The sequence below is a fragment of the Panicum virgatum genome, chromosome 9N (assembly GCF_016808335.1).
Source record: "Panicum virgatum strain AP13 chromosome 9N, P.virgatum_v5, whole genome shotgun sequence".
Taxonomy (NCBI): Eukaryota; Viridiplantae; Streptophyta; class Magnoliopsida; order Poales; family Poaceae; genus Panicum; species Panicum virgatum.
In genome coordinates, this window is record NC_053153.1 from 26,465,700 (window position 1) to 26,479,215 (window position 13,516).

Sequence of the window (13,516 nt, forward strand, 5' to 3'; positions counted from 1 at the left end):
GTAGCCTTTTGATGCTTTTGACCAATAGAATACATGACCGCTGGCTCTTATGTTTAGAGAAGTAATCTTAGCCTCCATTCTGGTGGATTAAAGTGTCATTAGTTCTTCATCACTGATTTTGTAATTAAAGAGAAGTCCAGCAGCTACCCAGTAACATTGTTTTAGTTATAGCTACTGTGCAACCATCTATGCTTATTATTGTTAGCTTTGTCTTAACACATGTTACTTGCACTGTGTGGTCTTAGTTTTTGTTAGCCAGTAATTAATGAGGGCTCTCTTTTTGCTTTTTACCTCCACGATGCAATAAGTAGTATGTATAAATATTACACTGCTGCAACTTCTGTAATTTTAACATAATTATACTATGATTTTCTTTCCTATTTCAATTTTTTTTGAAGGAGAAGTATCTTATTTAAATTTGACTTAGACTAACCAGCAGACTACTCTTTGTGTTTTTATGGGGATATTAAATACATTTTTGCGTTCTGCTGTTTTCAGCTTTGGGGCAATTAGGTTCCACTTTTGCTCCGTAATCTATATGGGTACTAATTAAATCTAATTTTTTAGTTAATTGCTTTCTGATTTTGTTGCTTTGTGTGAGACTTACTGAGAAAGAGGGAGGGAGGGAGGGCAGTTTTGCCTACAACACATCAGCATGTTGCCGATGGATGTGTTGGTGAGGATGGGGTTGGGTTTCAAGCATTCCAGTGCCTCCTGTTAAGATGGTTAGCATGGTCACAATGTTTTTCGAGAATGCTTGATGAATTTTGGCCTTTTTCTGTTGTTTCAGCTTACATGTGATTGAGGAACCTAGGGAGATGGTTAGTTGACCATACATCACATGCATCTATGTGGGTTGTAAAATGTAATATTCGAGAAAAAATATTTTTCAGCTTCATCAATTGTTTAGCCTATGGAACTTGTTCTTGTGCATTGTGTGTAATCTGAAAAAACTACATGTAAGGTTTAAGTGGGTTCAATAATGTCATACCTTTTATTTTGTACGTATTATAATAATCTTTGTATTACGTCTTAGTTTTGTTCTTCTGGAATTTTTACAGAAAAATAGTATGGCATATAAGTATATTAATATATAAATGGAAACATAACACTCATATTAGTTAGGTGTGTAAGTCCCCTTTTGTCTTTATGATTTGCATATATAAGATTCCTCTTTTTTGCAATTCAGCGGCTAACAGTAGACTAACCAATGAATCTCTGCTGCAGGTATTAATCAGCTTGTCACATTTTGTGCTAATGGAAAACCTGCATGATGGTTATATGAAATTTACACAGTGAATTTTGTCAATTTCAATATTCTTTCTATGTAAAGTTTTTGCATTTATTAGATTTTATGTGTCTTTTGATTATTTTTGTTAGGTAAACTTGCATATATCCTCTTTGCATATTCTTATAGACATATGCGATCAATGAAAAAGAGAAAGGTTTTGTATTATGCATATATTTAATTTAGGCATTTTATTGTTGCTTGTTAAAATAATGTGCTTAATTCTCTTGTAGAATCAAATGTAAAGCCTTTCAGCTTTTGAGGTTTAGTTTTCATGATGTGCTGCCACCAACTGTCATAAAATTAACATGATAATCAAGTTTGTAAATTTAAGTTTAGTTAGAAAATGAAAAATAAATTATACTAGTAAACTAAATACGCCTTAACATAATATTGTAACTTTTCTTTCTACTGTAAATATGCAAGCACGCATGTGGGTGAAGTTTTTACTGTAAAAATACAAATAACATTATCATAATTTTTCTATAGCATGTCACCTTGTAGGGTTTAACCACTTGCATGCACAATCTGATGCTTTTGTAATCCATTGAAATAATCTAAAATTTCTGTGTGTGGCCTATGCCATTTTTTTGGGGTTTCATTAGCTGAACTATCTTATACTTTGTAATTCATATAAAACTCTGGAGCCTGTTTATTTTATTTGTCATTTTGATGGGTTTATGTAAGCACACCGTGGTTCGATGGTTATAAGTATTTTGATGAATCTAAGAGTAGTAACAAAGTGAGGAAAATATGGTCTATGTTGTTTGTTGTGAGCATTATCATAATTTTCTTTTTTTTCTAAAATCACAAGTTGACTATTAGGGTATTTCCTCTTCTGTTGCAGGCTTCGCACCTAGATTCTATTTTCTTTTTGTCCACCTATGCCATTGAAACTTAACCTTATTTTGTATAAATATTACACAGCTAGGAGTTATGTAATTAATTGATCTTTCTCTATAAATTTGGTTTTTGTTCTTTTCAATAGTTAATTTCCATTTTTCTTCCTAGGATTCTTTTGGTGAGAAAAGTACTCTACTCTTGAAACGAGTGAAGATGCTAATAGGTTGAATTATGGGGAAATAATTTATATAGAAGAAAATGACATGAATTGTGTTAAAGTCATCTCTGTTCTGTTTACCTTTCTTGTGGAGCCATGCTTCTAGTGCTATATGCCGTCCAATTATTCAATGCAAGTACCAAGAGACAAGTTGATGCATGGTTTCCCTTTTATGCAGGCACGGGAATGGCTGAATTATTGAAGTGATGTGCTCCCTGAGAATGAAGATAGTACCCAATGCATGAGATTCCCTTTCTGTGCAGGCATTGACACAACAAAATAGTGGAAGAGATGTCGCTAGCATCACACAACAAAGGTTCACATCTTAGACAAATATTTTTCTAAGATCATGTTGCTCCCATTGTTATACTGTACCCTTTCCTTGTTATCATCCATCCCTCTAAGCTCCAATTGCTTTCGATATACAGTACCTTGGGTGCTACTGTTTATTAATTTTTCTCCTTGCAAGTGATCAATTTAGTGTGCATGTCAGTATGTTCATGTTCTCTCTACAAAGATCATTACCTAAACTGTTCCAAAATACTTGTATGATAAAAAACCATTGCTCATTTTTTCTTTTAATACATATATATTGTGTCTTTATTAGGCAATTTGCTACAGCCTCACCTGCCAGTTGAAAAACTAACTGGTCGTGTATATGGATTTTACACTGTAAATTCTTTATTTATTTTTCAGCTGCCACTTGAGAAACAAACTAATAGTGTATATGAGATTGACACTGCTAGTGCACTCTGCAATCTCACAGTCTAGAGTGGGTGTAAATTTTTGTTTATATTTTAGTTTGATCGGGTTTGGATAGAGGATAAGGAATAACAAAACTGCAAGAAAAAAAATAATTAATGTGATTTTTTCCTTGTTGGCCCTTAACCAAGGCATAATATTTTTTTTGGCGAGGGAGTTGCTTCTCCTTGAACCGCAAAATTGTAAGCCCACAGATTTGTTAGAACTTATTGTGTTTGTGTTGTTTTTTAAGCTAAAAATGGACCTTTGTTGCTATATGACTATATATGCATGTCTAGGCTTAGCTGATATGTATCTAGGATCTACCATTTTTAATAATTAAAAATGTTAAATTTAAGTATACAAGAACTATTATTGTTTTACAAACAGGTCACATGTGACTGATCATCTCATTATTTTTGTGTATTTGTGCTAGCTAATTGATAAGCATGTTTCTCAATCACAGGACTATCAATTCAGGCTATGGTCAGGCTGGCAGATCTTCTCGTTACGAATTTTTTTTGTCCTTGTGTTGTATGTGTTAAGATTCTGTAGCATGGTTTAACTGTCACTTGTCTTCCTGTACTATATATAGCTGTGAGCACTTAATTGCCACTTTTTTCAGGTTTGTTCATGGCATTGCAGCTACGGGTCATTATTTGTGAGAACAAACTCAACTGCATTTGCCATGGCCTTCAGGTTTCTCTTGGGTCATGGTAGTATAAGCTGTCTCTGAAATATGTTTAAAAATTGGACAACTTTATCTGCCTTTAGGTGTACCTGTAATGTTTGCTGCAGAGATGTGCAAATTGATCCATTAATGCTCAAACGCGCTTGACGGATCCTCAACAAACAGAAAAAAATAGACCCGTTAGCTTGGTCGATATGACTGTCTTGAATCTTAGTAGTGCGCTACTAATGTATTAATCGATATGGACCCTTGGTCTGGGAACGTGAAAATACATTAGTAGCTACGGTGGTTGACAGATAACGAGATATCAATCGACTGATGTGGAGACACATCCTCGATTTGAATAGCTATCCCGATCGAGAGCGATGACGCTAGCTGCACGCGCATTTAGTTTTGCTTGGCTATCAGAACGAAGGGTCGCAGCAAGCCAGTGGCCGGCATCTTGCCGGCCGGAACGGGCATGCGTGCTGCAGCCATGCTCCGTCCTTGCCTCCGATCTGTAGTAAAGTTCTCTTGCAGTCTTGCTAGCTAGCTAGGTACTGTAGCTCAAAGTAACCGTCCAGCCGGCGAGCAAGTGCTCGATGCGCGGCCTGCTTTATTTGCGTGGAGGATGGAGCTCCACATAGGCATCGCTACTACTGCTTTGCTTCAGTTGTGTGCTTGCGTCCAGCACGGGCTGCAGCTTGGCCGCCGTTTAGAATACTAACTTTGTTACAATGATTGTAAAGTGCCAATGGGTACTTTTAAATACTTTTGCTTTGAAACTTTTTCTAGCCATTGATCAATTGAAGGTATTTACAAAAATTAATTAAATTAAATTAGTATTTGGTCCCACTTTTGTATTTGGTCCCACATTTTTATACCACCATGTACTTTAATTTAGGTACTTCCAAGTACTTTCTAACTTGATTACCTTACGATTCTGTCAGATGAACGACTCTTATTTTTTTCAATAAATTGTAAAAATTATCTAAGAATACTCTCTTCGTTTTTTACATATCGTATTTGATTTGTTCTAAGTCAAATTTGACTAATTTTGTACGAGTCTATAGAAAAATGTAGCAACAACTGTAATATCCAACATATGCACCATCAACATATACTTCATGGTGAATTCAATGAAACAAATTTAGTATTGCAAATATTATTATTTCTTTCTATACATTCGGTCAAGTTTTTCAAATTTAATTTAGAAAAAACTTAATACGAAATGTAAATTAAAATGGAGGGAGTAAATAAGTACGCGTATAAGCATGTTCACTGGAAAGTAGAGCTGCACGGGTCGCATTGTAGCAGAATATATAGTGCCTTTTCGTAATCTGCAATCCATATGCATGCCCGCACGCGCCGCAAGCCGCTGGCTGCTCGCTACCGCAGAATCCCTCTTTGTTTTTTTTTCTTTAGTCCCGATTGAGGTTGGATTCGGGACTAACGAAGGTATTAGTTCCAGATCCAACCGCTAGATGGTAGGAGGACTTTTTATTTCTAGTTGGAGCCTCCCATTCGAGACTAAAAGTCTAGACTTTTAGTTCTGGATGGTAACACCAATTGGGACTAAAAGGTCTTCCGCACGTTAGTTCAAAATGAAAGCATCCTGTGTAGAGTTACATGTTGTAGTGTGTGGATAGAATGGTAAGAAACCTATGCACCAGCGAGGCGAGAGTTTTTGAGTTCGAATTCCACGGATTGCATGGTTAGGTATGTTTACACCAATTAAGTTTTTAGATTGGCATGCCCTCAGTAGCTAGACAAGTGACCTTTAGTGCTGGATTCGAAGTCCTGGCTCCTCAAACATTATTATAGTATACTCTCTCGATCGTGTTGGGGATGGCAACCTCCGATTGACACGAGACGAAGGACTTGAGTGTCTCGTGATCGCAAGGATGGAAAGATAACCTTCGAATCCCTCATCAACCAAACGTTGAAGATCAAAATCAGTGCACTTACTTTGGCTCCAAATTGAGAACTTTTCCACAGGTTCTTCCTCGCTCCTCCCTCTTGCGCTCCCCCCAGGTCGCTAGCCATTGATTTGCCCATCCGAAATGTCACGAGCTACTTCGATAGCATATGCTTGGAGGCTTCGGAGAAGGGTGATGAGCTTGAGTGCGAAAAGGGGATCTAGATTGAGAAGTTATGGAAATTGGAGTTTGATGATTGTGGCGGCGACGGCACTGGAGCAGAAGCGGTATCAGTAGTACAATAAAACTGAGATTTAACGTAAGCCACTGCATGGTTAAATAACCAGCGTGATGACAATTCAGTAATTCCTCAGAAGACGAAATGTTGTCCACGGAAAAATATTCGCTTTTGAGTACAAATTATTTTTTAACCATCTTTTATCCAAAAAAGTGATTTTTAATTTTCTGATTGAATAATCTAAATTAACATCAAGACAAAATTCTAATGCATGCCATGATGTTTGGTTTTTTTTAATTCCGGATTTCGATTCAAGACTCAGAGGCTGCAGGATACATATCATCCATGTTTTGTTTTTCAAATATATTTGGAAGGCAAAGGGAAAAGATTCAAATTCAAGATGGACCCTAAGGCTCGGGGTCTGCTCCATATGGAGTGTGATTTTCATCGCAGCCCAGACAGAAGATAATTTTCTGAAGACTTGAAATCTGCTTGGACAAGACCACCATGCCGCCCTGAAGCAGCTAGAAAAGTACTCGGAAGATATATTCAAGATGAAGTACTGAAGAATTTGAAGATAACTCCATAAGTACTCGGAAGCCTGCAACACTCGGCTACGAAGCGCCCAGGGGCTTGTCAAAGATAGGTTTCCTAGTACCCACAAGGAAGCTACATGCAAAGAAGGAAGAAGTCAGACTCCAATTAGGATTCCTCTGTAATTCCACTAGGACTCTGCCACGTAATCCGAGTAGGACTCCTACTTTGTAACCGACTAAAATCCCACCCTATGAATTATATAAAGGAGGGCTGGGGTACCAAGATCGGCAGATTCAACAGAGAACCAACTCAAGCGTAAACTAGGGCAACTCAACACCCAAGCATAGGGCGCAACATAGAAAATTCTAAATTAAACATGATATTGGGTATTACACTACCCTGATGGCTCTATCCTGTCTAAATCCGTGTCTTGTGTCCTTTCTTTTACCTTCAAGTTCCAGATCCGGCAATCTACTGCAGGCTTCTGAGTACTTCTAGAGTCATCTTTGAATTCTGTAGAGCTTCATCTTGAATATATCTTTCGAGTACTTTTCTAGCTGTGTGGTGCTCTAACCCGAGTAGATTTCAAGTCTTCAAAAAGTTATCTTCTCTATGGGATGCATGAAAATCGCACTCCATATGGAGTAGCCTCCGAGCCTTAGGTTGAATCGAAGAATCAGGCTGAGGGTCTATCCACCTCCACCCATGTCGTTGGCCAGTGTGGAGGAAGCGCCGTGGTAAAACATTCAGGATGTAGTTAGTTTAGATTTTGGGATAGTTTGCTGGGGGGGGGTTGTTTACAGTTCCCCAAGCATGGTTTTCAGAAAGCATGTTCCATCCGCTCCTCTTTGTTTCCTCAAACAATTTTTTCCTCTGCACTTTCCCTTCCGAGCCTACCTGTTAACCCTAGGTTGCAGCATGTAGCTTGGGGCTGGCCCGAGTGGTGTCAGCTGCTACTTCACCATAGGTCATGTCGAGGGCCCAGTAGGTCGAGTGGCCCAACAACAACTACAAAAGATTATGGGAAGAATGGGATTCTGCGCCCCCCAGTCAGGGCTTCCTGGTCCAGCGGTCAGGGTCATCAAACCTTCCAGTCGAAGTGTACGGGTAGCCACCGCCCTTGTCCTTTGTTATGTGTTGATAGTCCCTGTTTGTTATGCTTCGTTAGCTAGAGCGGTGTACCTGTGGGTGGGTACGGTGTGGCAGTCATTCAGGTAGTGCCCTGTCACCCCAACTTGATGATGGCGTGTCTGCGACATGGGCATGATGATGTTGCGATGATGGTGTTGAGATGATGACTCCCGAGCCCGTTTAGTTCCAAAAACGAAAATTTTTGGATGTCAAATCGACTGTTTGACCAGATGTCGGGAGAGTGTTTCGGACACTAATTAAAAAACTAATTTCAGAACTCACTTGGAAACCGCGAGACGAATCTTATGAGGTCTTTGACCGCATCATTAGCACATGTGGGTTACTGTAGCACTTATGGCTAATCATGTACTAATTAAGCTCAAAAGATTCATCTCGTCGTGTACATCCAAACTGTGTAATTAGTTTTGTTATTTAATTACATTTAGTGCTTCGTACATGTGTTTAAAGGGGAGGTGAAAATTTTTGGGAACTAAACGGCCCCCTTGTCTACTCGTGAGGACGGGCAGGTAGAATAGTGTTCCTTACTGTGGTTCTGGGAAGCTCTATTACCCTCGTGGGAGGAGTGGTTGGGTTGTACGATAGTTTGACCCGGGCGTCCGCCCTTATATGTCACACCCATCCATGGGTATGTTAGTGTGCTGAATTCGTCCATGACCCCCCCTCCTCTTTGTCAAGGAGGAGGCAACGTGTAAGGTGGCGATTCGTCAGAGCCAGCAGTCGGTGGCTCGGTACGGGCTCGTTGCCCGACCGTTTATTGGCAGAGTACATAAGTCCTGTTCCTGGCAGAGTACATAAGTCCCGACCGGTCGGTTTTGCAGGCCCAAGCGGAATTGCGGCCCACAAGGGTGTGCGTTCCACCAAGGTGTTATCTTAGGTGAGAGGGTGCGTTCAGCATTAAGTAGGTGTTGACGCTTGATAACGAGCAATTTCAAGCATCAATCTGATTAGAAAATCTTGTGTTTAAATATTTTATATGCATATTTATCCTAAATAAAGCCAAAACCCACTATGCTCTTAGAGATTACAAAATATTGGAAAAAGGACTAAAATCCAGGTTGTGGGGGCCTTATGACTCACGGGAAAAATCGTCGAGCAATCAGAGCGCAAAACTCAGGCTCACATGGATCAAAGAGCCCAGTTACAATACCAAACCGACGTACCAGAGGTCCAGGCATGTGGAACATTGACAAGAGGACACGTAGGAGGCCACCAGAGAAAGCTGGAGGTGGTGTGGCCCACCTGGCAGTCTGCCGAGCACCATGGTCGTCCAAGTGGGCCCAGGCGCCACCGACCTCCAGCCTCTGCAAGAAGCTTTCTCCCTTCTTCCTTAAGTCGGTTCAACATGCCTGGGCAGCTGCAACTCGGCGCAAGACGCTCCATTTGCACCCTCTATAAATATGAGGGGGGGGGGGTAAGAATGAGGACAAGCACAAGTTGAAGCTCTAGCTCCATTTCTCTCTTGAGTAGTTCTAGGCCATTGGAGTTTAGGTGAAGTAGTTGTCGGGTCGCCGGACATGCTTCAGAGAATAGGTATGGGTTCTCTACTAGTTCTCTTTTGTAATGTTCGGTCGTGTGTAATTGACTTACCTTATAGTTATTTATATTTGCATGATTTATGCCCTGCGGTGTCAGACATAGATTTCATGATTAGTTTGCTTTGTTACTATATGCTTTGCCTGGTTAGAGAGTTAGAGACTTAGTTCTAGTTAGCTTTTGCATGCTCCACTATTCGTATGTTTGCTCTAGTTTGATGTCTGTCCATCCGAAGGGTGGGGGCTCCGCACAGGATACTGGAGTATCGCTTACTAGTGTAGACATGATGTCTGGGTTAGATAAGTGTTACTGGATATCACCCTTTCTCATGGCTTGAAGAGGTAGTCTGCAGGTGGTGATAGCCCTGTTTAGTGCGCCATCGTAATCCTCCACATTCGGTTGGGGGGGGGGGTAAGAGTCATAAAATGCTGTGATGGTTTGATAATCTTATCTGTCAGCCATTTGCACAGTTCTGCCTTGTATTAGGGATAACTAGATAGAGGCTAACCATATTTTGTGCAAAGTATGAAGTGCTAGTAAACTGTATAAATGCCTTAAGAACATTAGAGAGACCTGACTAACTAACATCTACCTAGCTCCCTGCCTCTTTTTTTTTACTTTTATCAGAGCTTAGTTTACTTGTGTTTCACACTACCTTTATCCATATTTATCTTACCCATTTATATGCATCTAAATATTCCATTGAGATTAGTTCATCCTGCCTACCTACACAATTTAGTCACTGCCTTCCCTACCAAAATATAAATGACACCTCGAAATAATGTTCCACCGGTGATTCCATTCGCTTGTGGAATGATTCATGGTTCATGATAGTTTGGTTTCTAGTAATCAATATATGAAATGTCGAGGCATTGTCGGTGCCGATGCCATGCATTTCTGATGCCATTACCGGAACCAGGCTGAACGACCCTGTATCTGAAGTAGACGTTACGAAATACCAACAAGTATTTTTGGCACCGTTGCCGGGGAAGGCATAGGTTAATTGTTTATGCAAGGTCATGAACAAAAGGAAAATGGAATATTCATTTCCTAAACAGGCTAACTTGGCTTGTTTTCTCCTTTGTTGTGATGAAAACAGGATAGTGTATGACTGATCTTGATCTGCCACAAAACTTCACGCAAAATCCAGAGTCTCTCTTAATAAGAGTTCGGCCTCGTATCGTGCCTCCTTAGTGTACACTCTCGGCATTAGAACCAGTCATCAGTGCGCCATCTGTTTCTAACTCCATGGCTTAGAAGGCTCTCCGGGATTTCTCGCTCCTTCTGCGAGCAATGTCCCTGTCGGGCCTATTGTCAGCAGTGGGGGAGAGAAATTCGAGATCAAGATGAGCTTAGTTATGATGGTGCAGGCCAGCCCTTTCTGTGGCAAGGCCAATGAGGATGCCAGCTCTCATCTCCAGCAATTCCTGAAGCTTTGCATTACTTTTGTTGTCAAGGGAGTTTCGCAAGATGCTATTTGGCTCCGATTGTTTCTGTTTTCTCTTCTAGGGAGAGCGAAGCAGTGGTTCTATGCTAACAGGAGTTCAGTGAATACCTGGGATAATTGCACCAAGGCATTCCTCGCGAAGTTCTTCCTAATGGGCAAAACCAATGCCCTTCATGGAAGGATTTCAAGTTTTTAGCAAGCATTCAATGAGACCATTCCTGAAGCTTGGGAGCGACTTTAGGAGTACGTCCTAGCTTGTCCGCACCATGAGATGAATAATTGGCTCATATTACAAAGTTTCTACAATGGGCTGAATCAGATAGCCTGTGATCATGTAGACGCTGCTGCTGGTGGAGCTTTCTTCTCTCTGACCCCTAAAAGAGCTACATCTCTAGTTGAGAAGATGGTTTCCAACAACCGAGGTTGGAGTGATGATCGTCTCCAATCACGTCTGCAGGGCATGCACTCCGTCAAGGAAGCTAGCATGCTAGCTGTGAAGATTGATCTCCTCCTCAAAAAATTTGAGGAATATCCACAAGAAAGTGGAACAGCTAGAAGCGCAGATTGACGAAAGGGTCCAATAGGTAGTGGTGCATTCTCTTAGTCAGTAGGCGGGCTCTGGGCCGCAGCTTAATGTTGTGACTAGCCTAGCCTATCAGCGACGTAGCAGCTGTGCATCCATGGCGGCACCTGATGATGAGCCCCCAAAGAACGTGCCAGCGGCCGTCTCCCAAAGATATCCATTGGATGGTATGACCATACAAATCTAGATAGCATGTGAGCTACATGTGAAAGGAAATGGTAGCTTAAGGGTCGCCCTTACTGGTGATTACTGGTGGTACAATTCATGGTAGGCTGGTATGCCCCCGGCTACTCTGTTGTCACCATGGAGCAGATCGTGGAAGATGGCAGAGAAATGAAAATCTTGAGCTCGATTTTGTTAGGGGACGGAGAAGGCAGTCCACGATGTCATTCTATGGCGCAAGGCCTAGATTGAACATATTAGGAATACAACTCTCGTGGATCCTTTTTCCCCACCAGACCGTTGACAGCTCTCAAGTACCGAATTTAGACCGTCAACTCCTGCATATAAATACAAAAAAGATGAACATCAACCTAGTGGTAAAGGTTTATTACTAACTAATTCCACAAGTATTGGTGAATATTTGTATGTAGGTATATTAAGATATGAAACAAACCAAAAGGAGCAAATAAACAAACTATCAATCCAAGGCAAAACCTCTCCGACCAATCAGCTCGCACCATTCAGCTTCACATGGATGAAAGAGCCCACCTGTCAGCCTCCTAGCCATGGAAACTTTCCATGCATGCAGATAGGGCAAATGGGCCCACCTGTCAGCCTCCTTGCCAATGGAAAGGTTGGTTGAAGCCTTGGCTAGGTCGGATGAACCAGGCTGAGCTCCACCGAATTACCTTTGTCATGTGTTGCTGCCTCATTGCTGCACAATGGCGGTTCCATGTGCCTGCACCTTGAATTCCAGTCGAGCACACCATGGGACACATTTATAAATATTAGTGGAGGGGCTCATTTGAGGACACACAACCAAGAGTGAACAACACTTCTCAAGGAGAGTTTAGAGCTTCAATGCAAAGGCAAGGTGCAGCTTATCAAGTGTTTAGAGTATGGAGAGAGTGAGGGGGTAGTTCTGGGGAAGTGCTAGGGTGTCGGCACTATTCTCCCAGCTTGTACCTCTACGGATGTTGCTGCATTCTTCAGATTTAAGTAAGCATTCGTGATCCTTTGTATAGTGTTATACTTGATATAGTATATGCTAGTAGTACTTACACTTGAGTGAGATTAGTTTTCTTACATGCTGGTTTGTCACTCAGTATTTATATAGATTGTTGTAGTTTGTTATGGGATATGAGAAGTAGTTAGACTGCAGTAGTAACCAGCAACATAGATGTGGTGTTTAGAATAAGGGTTATCCTTCGTTTGCTTTATATCCCATGGATTGTTAGAGATAGGTAGTAGGTGGTGACAGCCCTATCGGTGCTTTATAACCCACCATGTTCGGATATAGAATAGAGATGTTGGCTGGAGTCTTCTAGCAGACCAGGAGTACAGTAAGGCGGTGCCTGAAGCGAGTATTTTTCCTGAGAGATTTACCTTTAACTCATATATATATAGTGCTATTTAGTAATCCTCTCTACCCTCACCACCTATCTTGATGTTCCTCGAACCGATTGAATAGAAGTTAGCACACACATGTTCTCTCGAATTAGATAACCCTTGGAATACTATGAGGTGAAAGCTACAATGATATCTGTGAGCTTGCAGATTTATTCGCTATCGCTAAAACACCCAACACAGACATAGATAATGATGACGGTGACTTTGGTGGTCATTCGTCTCCACACAATGACATCCCTCACCAACATCTCCGCCAAGGGCCAGGAGTACACTGACTCCTCCAGTACCGGGGAAAGGAAATAAAATAGACCTCGCCAACCGTCTGGAACCCCCAAGAAGCGGAAAATTGTTGGAAAGAAAATAGGTCCTAAGAGAAATTAGCTTACGAGATGAACGAAGAGGAACTAAGGATCGTACGCACCAAGCGTGACATATCATTTCAAACCTCGATCGCTAGAGAAGAGGATGCCAGTAGATCCAGTACAGGCAAAAAAGTTATACACATTCTTGAGAGCCATCGCCAAGAGAAAGGTAAAACTACCCTCGGACTATGACTACACGCTAATAAAGCCCCAAAAAAATAGAATCGAAAGTGGGAAAACTATTCCTCATCTAGGATCACAACAAAAAGAACATGAGCCCCTCCGGGTGTTGATGGAGAAAGAGCAACATGTGATGGAATTTATGTGAGAAACTTAATTTATCAGTGAGCAGGCAGCCAGGCAAACGGATGATATCCTAATCACTGAGGAGGAGGAGATCTGTCTGGGCACGCA

The 13,516-nt window shown here is 41.1% G+C and overlaps 1 long non-coding RNA gene and 1 other non-coding gene across 2 annotated transcripts; one reads left to right on the forward strand and one right to left on the reverse strand.

Annotated features, from left to right (window-relative positions):
* Nucleotides 1-1,519: 1,519 nt before the first annotated feature.
* Nucleotides 1,520-3,723, forward strand: LOC120693542. Its single transcript, XR_005683014.1, has 2 exons — nt 1,520-2,664; nt 3,556-3,723. It is a non-coding gene; the product is annotated as an uncharacterized LOC120693542 (long non-coding RNA).
* A 7,029-nt stretch (nt 3,724-10,752) lies between these two features.
* LOC120693588 lies at nt 10,753-10,858 on the reverse strand. Its single transcript, XR_005683050.1, has one exon. It is a non-coding gene; the product is annotated as a small nucleolar RNA R71 (small nucleolar RNA).
* Nucleotides 10,859-13,516: the final 2,658 nt, after the last annotated feature.